The sequence below is a fragment of the Macrotis lagotis genome, chromosome 1 (genome assembly GCF_037893015.1).
Source record: "Macrotis lagotis isolate mMagLag1 chromosome 1, bilby.v1.9.chrom.fasta, whole genome shotgun sequence".
NCBI classification, from domain to species: Eukaryota; Metazoa; Chordata; class Mammalia; order Peramelemorphia; family Peramelidae; genus Macrotis; species Macrotis lagotis.
In genome coordinates, this window is record NC_133658.1 from 72,588,158 (window position 1) to 72,603,280 (window position 15,123).

Genomic DNA, 15,123 nt, shown 5'->3' on the forward strand with positions numbered 1-15,123 from the left:
GGAGAGAGTTGTTTTTATTAGTCACTTTTTTAAGAGATGAGAAAACTGAGGAAAACAGACTTGGCCAGGGTCACACAGCTAGTAAGTTTTTAAGTTTTGATTGCAAAGAGGAGAGATATGGAGACATTGTTTCCTTAAATTCTTCTGTAGAGGTGAGGTGGTTGAGTGTTCATGGGTATGACACATTGCATAAAATGACAAATTTTTTCCCTATGTTACAATCTTCTTTTCTTCCTCTTAAAATCATTTTTTACTCCCCTGGACTGAAGATGGAGGAAGATTCAGAAAAAAAACAAAATGTGAATGATATAGAAACAAAAACTCTCAATGAAATATATTTTAAAAGTCCATGATTAGATTTCTGGCTGTGGCATGATATTGAACAGGTCACCTCTCCTTTCTAGGCCTTAAATATTCATATATTAAATCCTAGATAATTTCAAGTTTCTTCCCAACTTCCATTCATAGTTTATATTAATGCTAGAGGTTATAGCAATCCTAAATTTTAGAATTGGAGAAAACCTTACAGATAGATGCCCCCATTCCAGTACCCTCCATCACATCATTCCAAAAAGAGGGAATTACTAAAGAGATAAATTGCCCTGATTCAAATAAGTAGAAAGTGAATATTAGGATTTGAACCCAAATCTTTGGATTCTAAGCACAATATTATTTTGCTTTTTTCTTTATACCATCACTTCCTCTTACCTGGATTACTCATTAAAGGAAATCTTTATTTCAATCCCTTCTCTTTACCCCTCCCAAGTAATGCAGCCCTCCTTTTAAAAGTTACTGCTATTGTTTTAATTCTATTACTCCTGGAAGCTCTGGTGAAGAAATAGCTACATAACTTTTAGACTCAATGAAAACACTTCCCTAAAAATTAAGCACACAACCAGAGAAGAGATCTATACATTAACCCATTTGGGACTGTCTGGTCAAGAAGCATCTATCATTTGATTTAGGGTTGAATTCAGTTCTTATTCCATAACAGAATTACTCAATTTCAGAGTATTTTATGAGGAGCCACAAAAAGCAAATTTGCAAAGAGCAAATATCTGTTTAGGGTTGGGCAATATAAGACATAAGCAGGCACTCTACCACCACCGCCCCTCCCCAAAGAATTCACTAAGCATCTTTTCTGTGACAGTAAGATTATAAAAATTTTAGATATCCAGTCAATATTCTTTGCAATGCTTCACAATGGGATGTAGCACAAAAATGTCAAATTTGCATAAATATTATAAGCATATTGTCCTTATTTTCTCATTCTGTTCACTCACTTTCATTAATTTGAGTGCGACTATAAAAGAAAGTCTTTGGATTTAGTATCTATTCCCTTATCCCTTCTCCTTTTGTTGAAATATGTCCAGGTGAGAAGCCCTGCTAATTTTATCATGTACAAGGGTTAGCCAGGAAAAGTAGTGTGATGTGTAGAAAGTATGCAGGCACACAATTTTGGGGAAAACTTAGGTTTTGATGAACCTTAAATAGCATCCACTTCCAAGAGACTAAAATCAGCAAAATGACATCAGATGTTTATTTCTTAAAGGGGTTTTGGAGAGATTAGAAAAAGAATCAGGGTCTCTGACAACTTGAACCATTCTCTTAGTACTGGCAGATATGCACAATTAATGATGTCACTTCTTAAGATTTAGGATCTATTTTGGAGGAAGAAGTAGGGATGTGAATTGGGTATCATTTCCTAGAAAGTTTTTAAATTTCTGGAATAAGAGTGATAGGTTCCAACCTGCTGAGGAGGCCGTAACAGCCTGCTCAGGACACAACTCCTTTCTTTACTTCCCAGCCTACACAAACATCTCCAGGGTTTTTGGTTAAGTGGCTTTGAAAATGCTAGATACGATGGCAAAGATATTGGAAAGAACTAATGACATTTTCCTACTGGTCATAGAAAAGGCTCTCCCATCTAGCCCTAATTCTTCCCCTAGTAGGCGATTCTCTTGCTTATTTTATCCTTTCTAATTTCACTTTCCCAGGTGGTCAGTGATGCTGGGGAAAGCAAACTTAAGGAGGATCATTGCCACAGTGAAAACTAATATCATTCAGCTTCTAAGTCTTCCTGCTAAAGATGTCAAATTGTTCACAGAGAAAATATAAAAATGCATGGGGAATGTTTTCAGAAAGGAGTGCCTTATCCCATTGCCAACTTCATGCAAATTCTTCCTCCAAAACCAGGCTGTTGTGGGGTTCTATGTCTGATAATGTCTCTAATAGCCTACCCAAAATCCCATCGATGAATAAAGAGGTGAGAATCTTTCTTCCTTCTCTCTGTTCCTCATTTTCACGTTGTACTTGAAATGCTATAAGCCCCATTCAGTCTCCTCCAAAGCTTCTTTCCCAAGCCACCCTCACCTCTGTGACATGGAATACTAGAGCTGATGGCTCCCTACCAAAACCAATTCCATGGTGACTCTCATCAAGGAGCTGGAGCTGAGCACGTTCTGCAAGAATGAGAGAGAAAAGTTGTGCCCAAATTGATGGAGGCAGAGCCCGGAAGGTGGGGGGAGGGGGGGGAGAGAGAGAGAGAGAGAGAGAGAGAGAGAGAGAGAGTATGGAAAAGAGAGATAGAAGGAAAGGGAGGAGAGGGACAGAAGGCAGGAGGGAGAGAGAGGGAGAGAGACAGAGATAGAGAGATAGAGGCAGAGAGAGAGAGACAGAAGAAGAATAGAGACAGATGGGAGAGAGGGACATACACACACACATACATACACACAGAGACAGAGAGAGAGAGACAGAGAGAGGAACAGAATGAGATAGAAGCAGACAGAGACAGAGGGGAAAAGGGGGGAGAGAGAGAGAGAGAGAGAGAGAGAGAGAGAGAGAGAGAGAGAGAGAGAGAGAGAGAGAGAGAGAGAGAGAGAGAGAGAGAGAGAGAGAGAGAGAGAGAGAGAGGAGACCGGGGGTGGGGGTGGAGGGTGGGGGCTGCTTACATGAATTTCCAAGCGGTAGACCTGCCTCCGAGATCAGCCCAATAAGAGCTGTCAGGGGAGGCTCCCTGCTCACTTTTCCACATCACTTCACAGTTACATTTGGCAGGCAGGAAGGCAGGCAAGGCAGGCCGGCCCGCGCGCTGGAAAGCTCAGACCCTGAATTAGTGGATTTATTTGGAATATCCCGGCTTGCTTGGAGCTCTGCTGCCGCGGCCGCCGTCACTGATTTGTGCAAAGGGAGAAATGCTAACTGCACTTTACTCTGCGGGCTCAGCAACCTGAGAGTGGAAGTAGCCAGCCTCTCCTCCAACAGCAGCAGCAGCAGCAGCAGAAGGCATGAGAGGAATCCGGACCACCCTTCGGGGGCTGGACAATATTCTCCTCTCTCGGAAGCCGACCCAGCGCGTCCATTTGTGAACTGGGTGTCATCGGTCATCTCGGGTCCCTGCAAGAGTAAGTAGTCCCCCCCCCCCTTCTTCTTCTTCTTCTTCTTCTTCTTCTTCTTCTTCTTCTTCTTCTTCTTCTTCTTCTTCTTCTTCTTCTTTTTTCTTCTTCTTCTTCTTTCCCTCCTGTCTGGGAGGAGGGAAGGGGAAACTGGGGATAGGACCAAAACCTTCCTTCTCTGCTCCTTTTCTGTCACTTGCTGGACGTTATGCAGGGTTACAGGCTTTCCAGGCTACTTCCCTTAGACTGTGTCCCCTCCTCAAGAAATAGGGGACTCCAGGCTGAAATTTCCGGGCTCAGTCCTTCGCATTCTTTAAAAATCCCTGATTAATGGAGATGTCACAGCGCTGCTGCCAGTCTCTTTCCCCCGATCGGTTTGTGCAGGAAGATCACGAGGAGTTTTGCCCGCCGGGCTGCCCGGCTCCCCCAGCCCTACCCCATGTCCGTGGGCTTTCTTACTGAGTCCGAGGCACCTCGGGGTGCTTTCCTTGCTCCACGCAGGGGCTGCAACCACGCACTGCCATTCGGTGCCGTTTTCGTGCAGAGAATAGAAAGCACCCAGCAGCCGGCTATGGAATCCTTGGAAGACAAGGAGCAGAAGAGGCCAGAGAGGGGAAGCCCCTGGCCCAAGCCCCCCGATCCTCCCTCTGCCTACCGCAGACACTTACTTCCCTGGGAGGTGAGTAGAGCCGCAGAGGAGGCGAGCAGGTGGCCGGGGCTGCGAGGGAAGCCGCCCATGGAAGTCGGTGGCGAAGCGGGGTTTTCCCACAAGTGGCATCCCCGCTCCCATGCCCGCCACTCGTGGGGAGACGCGGCGCCCACCTGAAACTTGGCGACGGCCCCCAGCGCGGGTTCCCGGGCGGCAGGAAGGGAGCCAGGCTCCTCTCCCGCTTCTGGTGGTGAAGCTGCGCCCTAGGGGGTGAAACCATCACCCCAGTGCCCAGAAAGAGAAGAGAGCTTCTCTGTTCGGCTTCACACCTCAGTCTGGGTCTTTCCCCACTGCAGCCTCCGCCACAGCCACTTCTCCTCTGCATTCCCCAGGACTGTAATCTGGGCTCAGTTCCGGACCCCCCAAGGCAGCGCAGTGCCAAAGCCAGGGTCACGCCGCCGGCTGCCCCTTGTTAGGGCGCATTCAGGCAGCATCTCCGCCTGGCTAGAGTCACCCCCTCAGGGCGCAGCCCCCTGCAAGCGATGGGGTGGGGGGGTGCCAGGAGAGAGAGAGAGAGAGAGAGAGAGAGAGAGAGAGAGGATGCGTGGCCAGCTGGCAGCCCTGCATTTGGGTTGAAGCGCGCTAGAGCTCTGCCCGGACTTGGGGAGCTAACCTCCCAACCCTACTGAGCCGCATCAGCCTTCATCGCCAAGGGAAACCCAGGAGGCTACTTGGGGGCTTCCTTCCAGAAAGAGCTCTCCGCCAGGGAGAGCTAGGAGAAGGTCTGGAGCGAACCATCGCCCCCCGCCACGACTTAGAAAAGAGGGCGCTTTTTGGTGGGTGTTTTCCTGCATTTGTGTATGTATGCATGCATGCATGCATGCCAGGGTGTGCATGCTGTGAGTGAGAGGAACAGGTTTAATACAATGGAGCCCACATCTCTAGTGTTAAAGGCAAGATTGAGAGACAGAGAAACCGTGCGACCAACACGGATGCCAACAGGTACCCAAGACTTCCTCTCCTATTCCCCTTCCTCTCCCTCTCCCTTCCCTCTTCTCCCCTAAGAGGTAGGCACAGACCTCTAACTTTGACTAGAGCGGACCTTCAACAATTGGCGAGTGGCTAGGCACAGGAATGACTAGCCATTCGCATCCGTGGGGTATGGGTGCCAGATGTTTGCTTGGGTTGCTGAATGTAAGAAATCAAACAACATTAATTGTTTATTGTTGCAAACGTACAACATTAGTCCTTAATGGAAAAGCAAGCTGGCAGCTGCTCACTTTAGCGCCAATTAAAGGATAGCGCTGATAATGAAGGGAGCAATGGACAAAGGAGGCTTTCAACTTTATCATCCTCCTGTGAAGATTCTCGAGGAGTTTCTTCCTTAATAGCAACGATCAGAAACACCTCCATGTGACTGGCACCTGAGGAGATGTCCACATAATCAGATTCATAGTCCATTCCCTGAGACTGGTTACCCACCCAGTAAATGGTTGCTTTAGATGGAATTATCCAAGTTTAACCAGGCTGGAAAAATGAAGATGTATGCATGCATGCATGTATGTATGTATGTATGTATTCCCATGTATTTAAACATAAATACCAATGTATTCTGATATCCTAAAGTAATTCAAACCTCAGACAGCTGTTAAGTCAAGAACTGATCTTTGTTTTCCAATCCTCCTAGAACCTCATTCTTCCCAACACATAGGGTGCTTTCTAAGTGGCTACACAGTTTCATCTCCTGGCTTCATGACAGGAGCTTTTCAACTGAAAAAACTATTGTGGGAAAGAGATATTTAGGCAATATTCTGGTAAAGGATTGTCTCTCCATTCAAGCTTAAGGCTGTACCTCACTGAATGTAAAATGAGCCATAGCCTTCTATTCTAAACACAGCTGGAAATTTTGCCTGGTCATTCATTTAGTGAACTGTGTCCCATTTCTGGGCTTAAATACAGCACAAAGGGTTTTCAAGGATCTCATTCAGAAATTTTTTTTTCTGGGGGGGAGGAGGTAATTGAAAAGACTGATACAGTTATTTTCAGAGAGAGCTTGTCCCTTAATAATTGGATAACTAGCATTCTTCCCTTCCATCCAACCTCCCTGAGACCTAGAGTAGGAAGAAATTTGGGGGAAATCCTTAATTTAGTCAAATGTCTGAAACACAATAATTTCACTTTGATATTCTGTTTCTTTGAATCTGAAAACCATTATCCCCATAGAAACTTCATGTTGGAAAGATCAAGGATTTTAAATAATTTTGACCTTGGTGGGGAAGAGAAAGAGGGTTGGTAAGAAGAGAAGTGAGGAAAAAACCCCTTATAATGACCTGAAAAAGATTCCTCAGCTCTGTCTCTGGTTACTGCATGTCTAGCATACCATTGTATCTTCACTATTCTTTTTCCTTATTACTATTGAAAGATTGTCGGAGTAGTCCAGGTCACATTTAAAATTACTTCTTTGTATTTTATGATAAGAAAAAGAAAGACAACCTCTAACAATTTATGAATGGGCAGAACTTCTGTGAGTTATAACAGTCATGCTATAGCTAATGTTCTGGGGAACTGTAACCAATTCCAAGTGAATACATCAGCGTGATCGACTCTACATTATGGGCTCCCCCCCTTACTCAAGGTTGAACATAGTAAAAGGCCTTTTTATAGCTATCCTTAGGCTTCAGGACTTTAATTCTCCATATAGGTTCTATCAAACTTTTTTTTTATTTATCTTTTGGCATAAAGGATACACCCATTAACCCTTGAAGTCTTATGTCAATATAACCTTCTGAAAATAGGCTGATAGCAGGATAACAATTCTTTTTAGGTACCTAAACATCATCTCCGAAAGAAAACACTTTTTAGCCCCCTTTTCCCCAAGAAAGTAACTTTGTGTTAGTTGGTCAATGACAGTATTGTCAAGAAATATTATTTATTTAGAGCACTTACTCAGGGGATAATGATTGAGCATTCAGTAAGTATCTGATAAGCACATAGAGAAACTAAAAATCATGATTGGCTGAATGAGCTAACTTATTCCAAAGAAAATATATATGAAAGGCTGGGGCATAAATGACTATATTTAAAATTCATATAGGACTCTGAGCTTGACAGAGCCCTGGCCTCACCACAGTCTTGTAAGGTAGGTTTTCATCATCATCATTATTATTATTATCTCCATTTTATAAATGAGAAATCTAATGCTCAGAGAGGGAAAATTAATTTCCATTGTTTATATAGCTCATAAGCTTCAAAATCAGGTCCTAACCCCAGATGATCTGACCCCAGATGCAGACCTTTCTTTTACAACAAGATACTTCTATAGAGAGTTATTCACCACATATAAACCACTTAGTCTTTCATCTTAGACTACACATCAACTTTTTAGGATTTGATCTTTTCAGTCACTAATTGTTGTAGGAAAGAAACACCTTCACCTTAGAAATACATGCAAGGATTCAACTAAGAAAATTGTTCTTGACTACTGGTATTTTCAAGGTAAGCATGATTTTGCTGTTGGGGAAAATGAGTCCAATTTAAATGGTAAAGTAAATCTTTATCCCTGATTCTCAAAACTGTATCAATATATTCTGATTGTTGTGAATGGAAAGTTTTTTTTTTAATGGTCCTCATTTTCCTACGCCTTGTTGCCATAGAAAAGGTAGCATAGCTTGCAGCTTTATCCATGTACCTATTTGAGTAAATTTAGCCTTTCAAAGCTTTGGTTGTACCCAGAAAAAAATGACATTCAAATTTACATTTGCACTATTCTTTCCCAGGCCCTCAGTATAGTTTTTAGTCTGACAAATGAAGGCAAAGGAGCAAGCACAGTAGCTTTACAATTACTGGTGCAATTGGAGTTTGTAAGGTTTCTTTTAGAAAATATTGTACTCACTGGGGCTCCAAATACACACTTTAGCCACTTTCCATTTTCTCAAAAGTTAAGTATGTCCAAGAGGGAAGGAAAACAGACATATCCCTCTGTACTTTCATGCTTCCCTGGAAGAGATTCACTTTGCTTCTGAAACTGGAAGGGAAAGAAATCTTTGAAGAACTGGCATGTTTCAGTGTTATTGCTTTTAAAGGGAAGCATGGCTCTAGCGATCTCTCTTCTGTCTGTCTATCTGTCTGTCTATCTATCTATCTATCTATCTAATCTCCCACATCCATATATCTCTATGCCTGTTTGTATGCCTATTTTTCTATCAGTCTAACTCTTTTTTATGATTTTTCTCACTTTCTGTCATCTATCTGTCTTTCTTTTTTTTCTATCAGTCATCTATCTGTCTGTCTGTCTGTCTGTCTGTCTGTCTTTCTTTGTGTATAATCTAGCTTGCTATCTCCCTGGGTTCTATCTGTCTGTCTGTCTATTTCTAGTCAATTCCTTGAAAATATGCATGGATTAGTTACTCATTCCATTAGTAATCTATGTCCTAGATTTTTTAGCTGACCTTTACCATTATGCCTGCTTAACTAAGATGATTGAGACTAATTCCTTTTTGTCCTTTTATTGTTTTTATCACTCAGGGCAAGCTCAGAAAATTAGGATCCCCTAGAAGCATCAGATAGATCATAGATTTGCTCGAACAAGCAAATACCCATTTGTTGGGGGGTGGGAAAAGGAAGGAGGAAACAGTTTTGATTTTTAAGAGACAAAACCACCTTCTGAGTAGTGGGGTTTAATTAGCCAAAAGGTTATTAGCCTTTTATCATTTCATTCTCAGTGAAAGTTACCATGAGAACTATATTGCTTTTGAACTGTGGGCTCCTGCCTCTGGGATCCTGCTTCGAATATAACTGAAGAGAGAAAATTAGTTGAACCTGGCAACTTCAAAAGGTCAGAAAAGAAATAAGTTTAAGGGATGCCATTTAGATACTTCCCCCATATGTTGCTGCTAACTAAATCTTCATTGCCACTGTGTGGCCCAAAACTGTTGCCAATAACATTTCCTCTTGGTGACACATAAACTTTTGTTTTCAGAGTAAAAAGCCACATATAGTTTCAAGTTGCTAACAACATCTTTCACTTTTACTATTGCCTTGTGTCCATGCTATATATGTATGGAGCAAAATATAATTTCATTTCCAATCTAATTTGCTACTAAACAAGCAAATAATTTTCTTTGAAGAAAAATGTAGATATTGAAAAAGTAGTTGGTAACCCAATCAATAGATTGTAAAAGATGCCATTGCCACCCCTTTCTTTTTATCTCAAATATATCCAATATCCTCTCTCAAACAGGGAAACTTTAGAAGTTTTTCCATTCTAGTTTTTCTTAATTCTGTGGATATGTTCCCCCACCGCTACATATAGCTTGGTTTAATTTTTGATTTTTGCTCATCTTACATGCAATTAATTTCCTCCTCCTATTCCCCAACCTTTAAAGGTGGAATAAGACTTATACAATTATATATTTGAGATAGAGCTTTGTAAAAGTATATGGATCTCAGAGACTAGATTGGCATAAAGGAAAGTCATGTGTGTGGTCCCAAGCTCTATTTGGCAAAAAGAAAAATTCCATACCTTTACCTCAGTGTAAAGTGAAAAAAAAGAACCCAAATGACTTGAGATGTATCTGATTTTCCTTTCCATGATAATGTCCTCTGAGCTGACTGCCTCTACTGCCCCCTCCCTTCCTTCCTTTTGAATATCTTCAATAGAAAAGAATTTACTTTAAATGCATGTAGGTGAGTTGAAAGTTTGAGATTCCCTGAAAACAATGTTATGTAGTTGGGCATTGATTAAAATCAGTTGCACTGTCCTGAAAACACCGAAAAATCAAACAAAAACAAGAACAAAAACTAAACTTTTCAGTCTTCTATGATGTGGTTTTGCTTTTCCTTGTTTAAAATAGCTTTAAGATATTTGAAAACGTATGTAACCTATGATTATTATTTGATTGTTTTTTATAGGGTGAAAACTATTATTATTTGCAGCTATTACTAGATAGAGGTCTGTTTTTATATATGTTTCTTTTTTGTAGGTAAAGAGTGTATAACAATTATATTGTACAAATTTTGATATGCTTGAATAACATCCAAAAATAATGCAAGATGAATTTATTGGGGTCAAGGGTAGGTGGAATGATGCATCAGGTTCAATAAGTGAATGGTTCTTTTTATTCAGAGAGAGTAATCTCTGTAATCCTTTTAGTATTCAAGATGTGACATGGAATTATGTTGCAGTTCACTCACAGGACAGCTACAAATAGGAAAGAAGATGATTTTCTATCTTTAAATTTCAGCTTGGAGGAGAAATACTGGGCCTCTTCCTTTCTCTAAGAAAGTAGCTGTGTACCTTTGATAAAATCACTTAACATCTCTGTATCTTGATTTTTTTCCCCCCTCTTCATAGTAGGTGTATTTTCCCCTGTGGAATGATTCCATTTGTAGGTATTTTGATGGGAGGTGCAAACACACCCTTGGAGATCTTTATAGTGTTTCATTAACATGATTTTCCATGTGAAGATAAAATACTGTTTTAGAATCTTCACAAGCAAATTTATTTCCCCATATGGAGAATGCTTTCTGTGTGACGTCTCAATATTATTTTTGACAACTGAAATATCTAAAACTTTTACCATAGGTTGTCAGAATAAGTATGGCATTTTTTTAAAACTACAAACATATTTTATTTTTTAAGAAAAGAATTATAGTGGCAGCTAGGTATTACAATGGATAGAATACCTGTAGTTAGGAGGACCTGAGTTCTGATCCATCCTCAGACACTTAATAATTACCTGGTTGTGTGGACTTGGGCAAGTCACTTAACCCCATTGCCCTGCAAACTGACCCCCCCCCCCAAAAAAAAAATTATATGTATGATATATTTGAAGGACAGTAACTAGCCAACACTGCTTAATAATGAAGATTATAACTCAGAATATTAGAAGTTTGTACTCCATTTCAAACTCAGTATTAGACTATTTAATCCAGAATAAGTAATTTAATTGGATTGGATAGGTTCAGCATCAATAAGATTAGGAAGTGTAAATTTTAATGACATAGGGAAATTCCAAATGATGTAATGCCCTTTATTATTGAAGTTAAGTAATTTTTCTATATCTTAGACATTGAGTAACTTGTATAGAGTGGTTCCATATTTTGCCCAGGGTCAGACAAGATCTGGGACTTTCTGACTTTTAAAATGACTCTCTATCAATCAGTTAGTCAATTAGAATTTATTCAATATCTCCTATATATCAGACACTGTGCTAATAAGCACTAGGGCTATGAAGAAAGTTCCTGCTCCAATTAAGCTTGCAATCTAATAGGGAAGACAATACACCAATACTATATACAATTAAGATATAGACAGGATATGTTAGGACAGTATCAGAGGGCAGACACTAAGACTAAAAAGGGTTGGGAAAACTATCTTGCAGAAGGTAAGACTAGCTGAGGCTTGAAGGAATCCAGGAGGCAGAGATGAAGAAGAAGAGATCGTACCAGGAATGCTGGAGAATTCAGTACAAATGCTCAGAGTGGAGAGAGACTGAGTTTTGTGTATGAGGAACAGCAAAGAGGTGGGTAACCCTGGATCTACAGTATAAGAGGAAAAAAGCAAAAGGCCTGAAAGGTAGGGAAGGGTGACTATCCAACTATCTCCTTCTGCCTCTGAGACACAAATGAAAGGAAGCAATAGCATTGTCTTCTATTTCCCAGAATTGCTACTACAATAAAATGGAATAAATTTGTAAAGAATGCTGAATTTGTTAAAAGAAAAGTGCCATATACTAAACCTTTGATTGCTGTGATACTCATAGGACCTGTTCACTTTTTTTTCCCCCATTAAACTTTCCCTTAAGAAGTGGTGTGACACAGAGAGAGAACATTGCACTTGGAGTTAAATGGTTCAAATCGCTCTGGTTAAATTGCTTATTCTGAATCTGTTTTCTCATTTCTAAAATGAAGATGGTAATAACTATGTAATCACTTCACAAGATTATTGAGGGGCTCAAATGATAATATATGTAAAGTACTTTTTAAATTCTAAAGTACTATAATATACATGTGTGAGATTATTACCTGGACCATAGATCTTATGTTTTAATATTTACCTGGACAATGGATCTTATGTTTTAATATTGAGGAAGGTTGGCATAATTTTTCATATAAAAAAGAAGACAAAGACATATATTGATTAGTTGTATCAAAGAATACTAGTACTGGACAAGAGTTTAGAATTTAGAATGTGGAAGGAAGGAAGGAAGGAAGGAAGGAAGGAAGGAAGGAAGGAAGGAAGGAAGGAAGGAAGGAAAGAAGGAAGGAAGGAAAGAAGGAAGGAAGGAAGAGAGGGAGGGAGGGAGGGAGGGAGGAAGAGAAAGAAAGAAACAAAGAAAGAAACAAAGAAAGAAAAAGGAAGAAAGAAAGAAAGAAAGAAAGAAAGAAAGAAAGAAAGAAAGAAAGAAGGTAGGAAGGAAAGGAATTGAGACACAGATACTTAAAATGACTTCCCCAGGATCACATAACAATTTGACTCATATAGAAATGATATAAACATAACTATAACCAATCTAGAATCCATGTCCCAATTATAATTTATTTTAAAAGAATAGTATGAATAATGGATTCATAATATATGCATCTTTGACAAAAAAAGAAGCTGTGGATATGTTAAGACCATTGTAGAAAGAGAAGAGGCTAAGAAATCAGAATAAAGAACATAAATCCTGATAGCTTGATTTATAGTGCTGTTTAAGTTTCTTTAAGTCATCAATGTAGTCACAAATTCTTTTTTCCCCCCACCAAATTCTCCAGTCAAATGTAGGTCAATCTGTCATATAATACTATTAGTTTTAGATTAATTTGGGATTATTATACACACACACACAAACATATATATAGATAGATATTTCTCTCTCTGCATATATATGTGTATATATATATATATATGTATACATATATATATATATATGGACAGGTAGATGGCACAGAATATAGAGTACATTTGTACATTTCCTGGAGTCAGGAAGATCTGAGTTCAAATTTTACCTCAGGCACTTGGTAACTGTGTGACCTTGAACATGTCACTTGACTTCACTTGGCTTATTTATAAAATGAGGATAATAATATAGCTCCTACTTTGCAAATTTGTTCTAAGGATAAAATAATAAAATATTTATAAAACATTTAGCATAGTACCTGGAGCATGCTATTTAAATATGTATATATAAGCATCTACTATATATTATTATATAATTACAATAATTATATCTAATTCAAATACTTATTAAAATAATTATTGAATAAAATATTCAATAATAATGTGATTATCTTGAGTAATATTAATAGTATATATTATTTTATAATTATATATGAATTTTTATTTATTATGTGATTTATGACTAATAGAAAAAAAGACTGTAAAAATAAAGGACTTGGTTAGACTAATCAACTGAATTAAAGACAGACAAATGTAAAAACAGTCATCTGGGTGTTGGTTGGAGAATTTAGATGGAAAATAATCCTTTACAATGATTTGGAGCTGTACTTTTAATTTTTTTTGGACATGATTTTTGAGAATGCAGTACAGAGTAGGCCATCAGATATCAAGTGTAGAATACAACCCAATGGGACGTAAAGTCTATAAAATATTTCAATATAAGGATCATAGATAATATTGTGAGTTCATGAGTTAGAAGAATTTACCTCTTTAGAGGGGATGAAACATTTAGGGGTACAGGTAGATTCCTTTGAAAAGAACAAAGAAGGAGTGGAGAGAAGCAGCACAGTGTGAGAAGGGTGGGGGAAAAAAAAGCCAAGGAAGTGTTGACCAAGTAAACAAACCTCTTCTCTCTTACAGTGAGGCATGAAACTAATTAAGTTTTAATGTTGGTATGTTTAACAGAGGAGAAATTGCTAAGGGTTCTCAAAACGAACGCTGAGATACTTCAGCATGTCAAAGGCAAGGAAAGACAAAATTCCCATTTTTTTGATATGAACAATAACAAAAATGATCAAAATTGTCAAGCTTTATAAGGTTTACAGAACACTTTATTTTTGTTTATTATTTATCAATATTTTTTTGTTTATTACAAAACACTTTCCTCACAACTGTCTTGTACAAAAGATCATCCAAGTTCTATCTCTTTTTTTTTTTGCACTCGAGGAAAATAAGATATTGATTGGCCAAGGGAGAAAGGAAGAGAAAGAGTAAGAGACAAAAGGAAAGAGGGAAGAAAAGAGGCAGGAAAGGAGGGAGAAAGGAAAGAAGAAAGGAAGGGAAGAAACAAGGGAAGAAAGGATGAAGAAAGGGAAGAAGGAAAGAAGAAAGGGAGATAAAGAAGGAAGTGAAGCCTTTTTTAAGTACCTATCTTATGCTAAGCACTTTACAGTCTCATTTGATTTTCATAAGAACTCTCTTAGGAAATTATGTTTTTTAAAACTTCCATTGACCATAAGGTCAAGAAAATGAAGACAGAAAGTTCCAAGTTCAAAAAGTTAGAAGTGATTACCATTATATTTCAAAGTCTCATGAGGAGTCATGAAATATTGATCTGTACTACTCTTTCCTACTCAGAAGACAAGGGAATCTTTTTTTTTTTTTTTGGCAAGGCAATGGGGTTATGGCTTGCCCAAGGCCACACAGCTAAGTAATTATATTAAGTGCCTGAGATCAAATTTGAATTCTGGTCCTCCTGCCTCTAGGTCCAGTGCTCTATCCACTGTACCACCTAGCCCCAAGGGGATCTTTTTTTTTTAACAAGCATGTAAAAATCAATGGTAGTACAGAAGAAAGTAGGTTTTGCATAAGTTTCTCTGGATGATAACAAGAAGCAATGATATGCTGAATGAGTTTTTGTAGAAGGCTGGGCTCTGAAGGATCAGTAGTGATTCTGTTTAAGAATCAATGAATTCTTATGGAAATGATATAAACATTGATATGAAATTCTCTTTATGACAGGCCATGAAAAAAATTAGTGCACTGTTAGATTGCATTAATAGATTCAGGGTGCAGGAAGAATCTCATTGTTCTATTATATTTTGCCTCAGTCAGACAAAATCTTATTAGAGATTGAGAGTTGGAAAGTCTTTGGAGGTCCTCAAGAGAACCCTATCTTTTAATATAAGAAAACTCAT

The 15,123-nt window shown here is 38.9% G+C and overlaps 1 protein-coding gene across 1 annotated transcript in view; it reads left to right on the top strand.

Moving 5' to 3' along the window:
• The first annotated feature begins 3,053 nt into the window (after positions 1 to 3,053).
• Positions 3,054 to 15,123, top strand: part of LOC141500226 (cadherin-8-like) — a 156,522-nt gene continuing 144,452 nt past the window's right edge. Inside the window, exon 1 of the mRNA XM_074203233.1 lies at positions 3,054 to 3,404. The gene's annotated coding sequence lies outside the window, so the exon portion shown is untranslated. The remainder of the gene's footprint in view (positions 3,405 to 15,123) is intronic.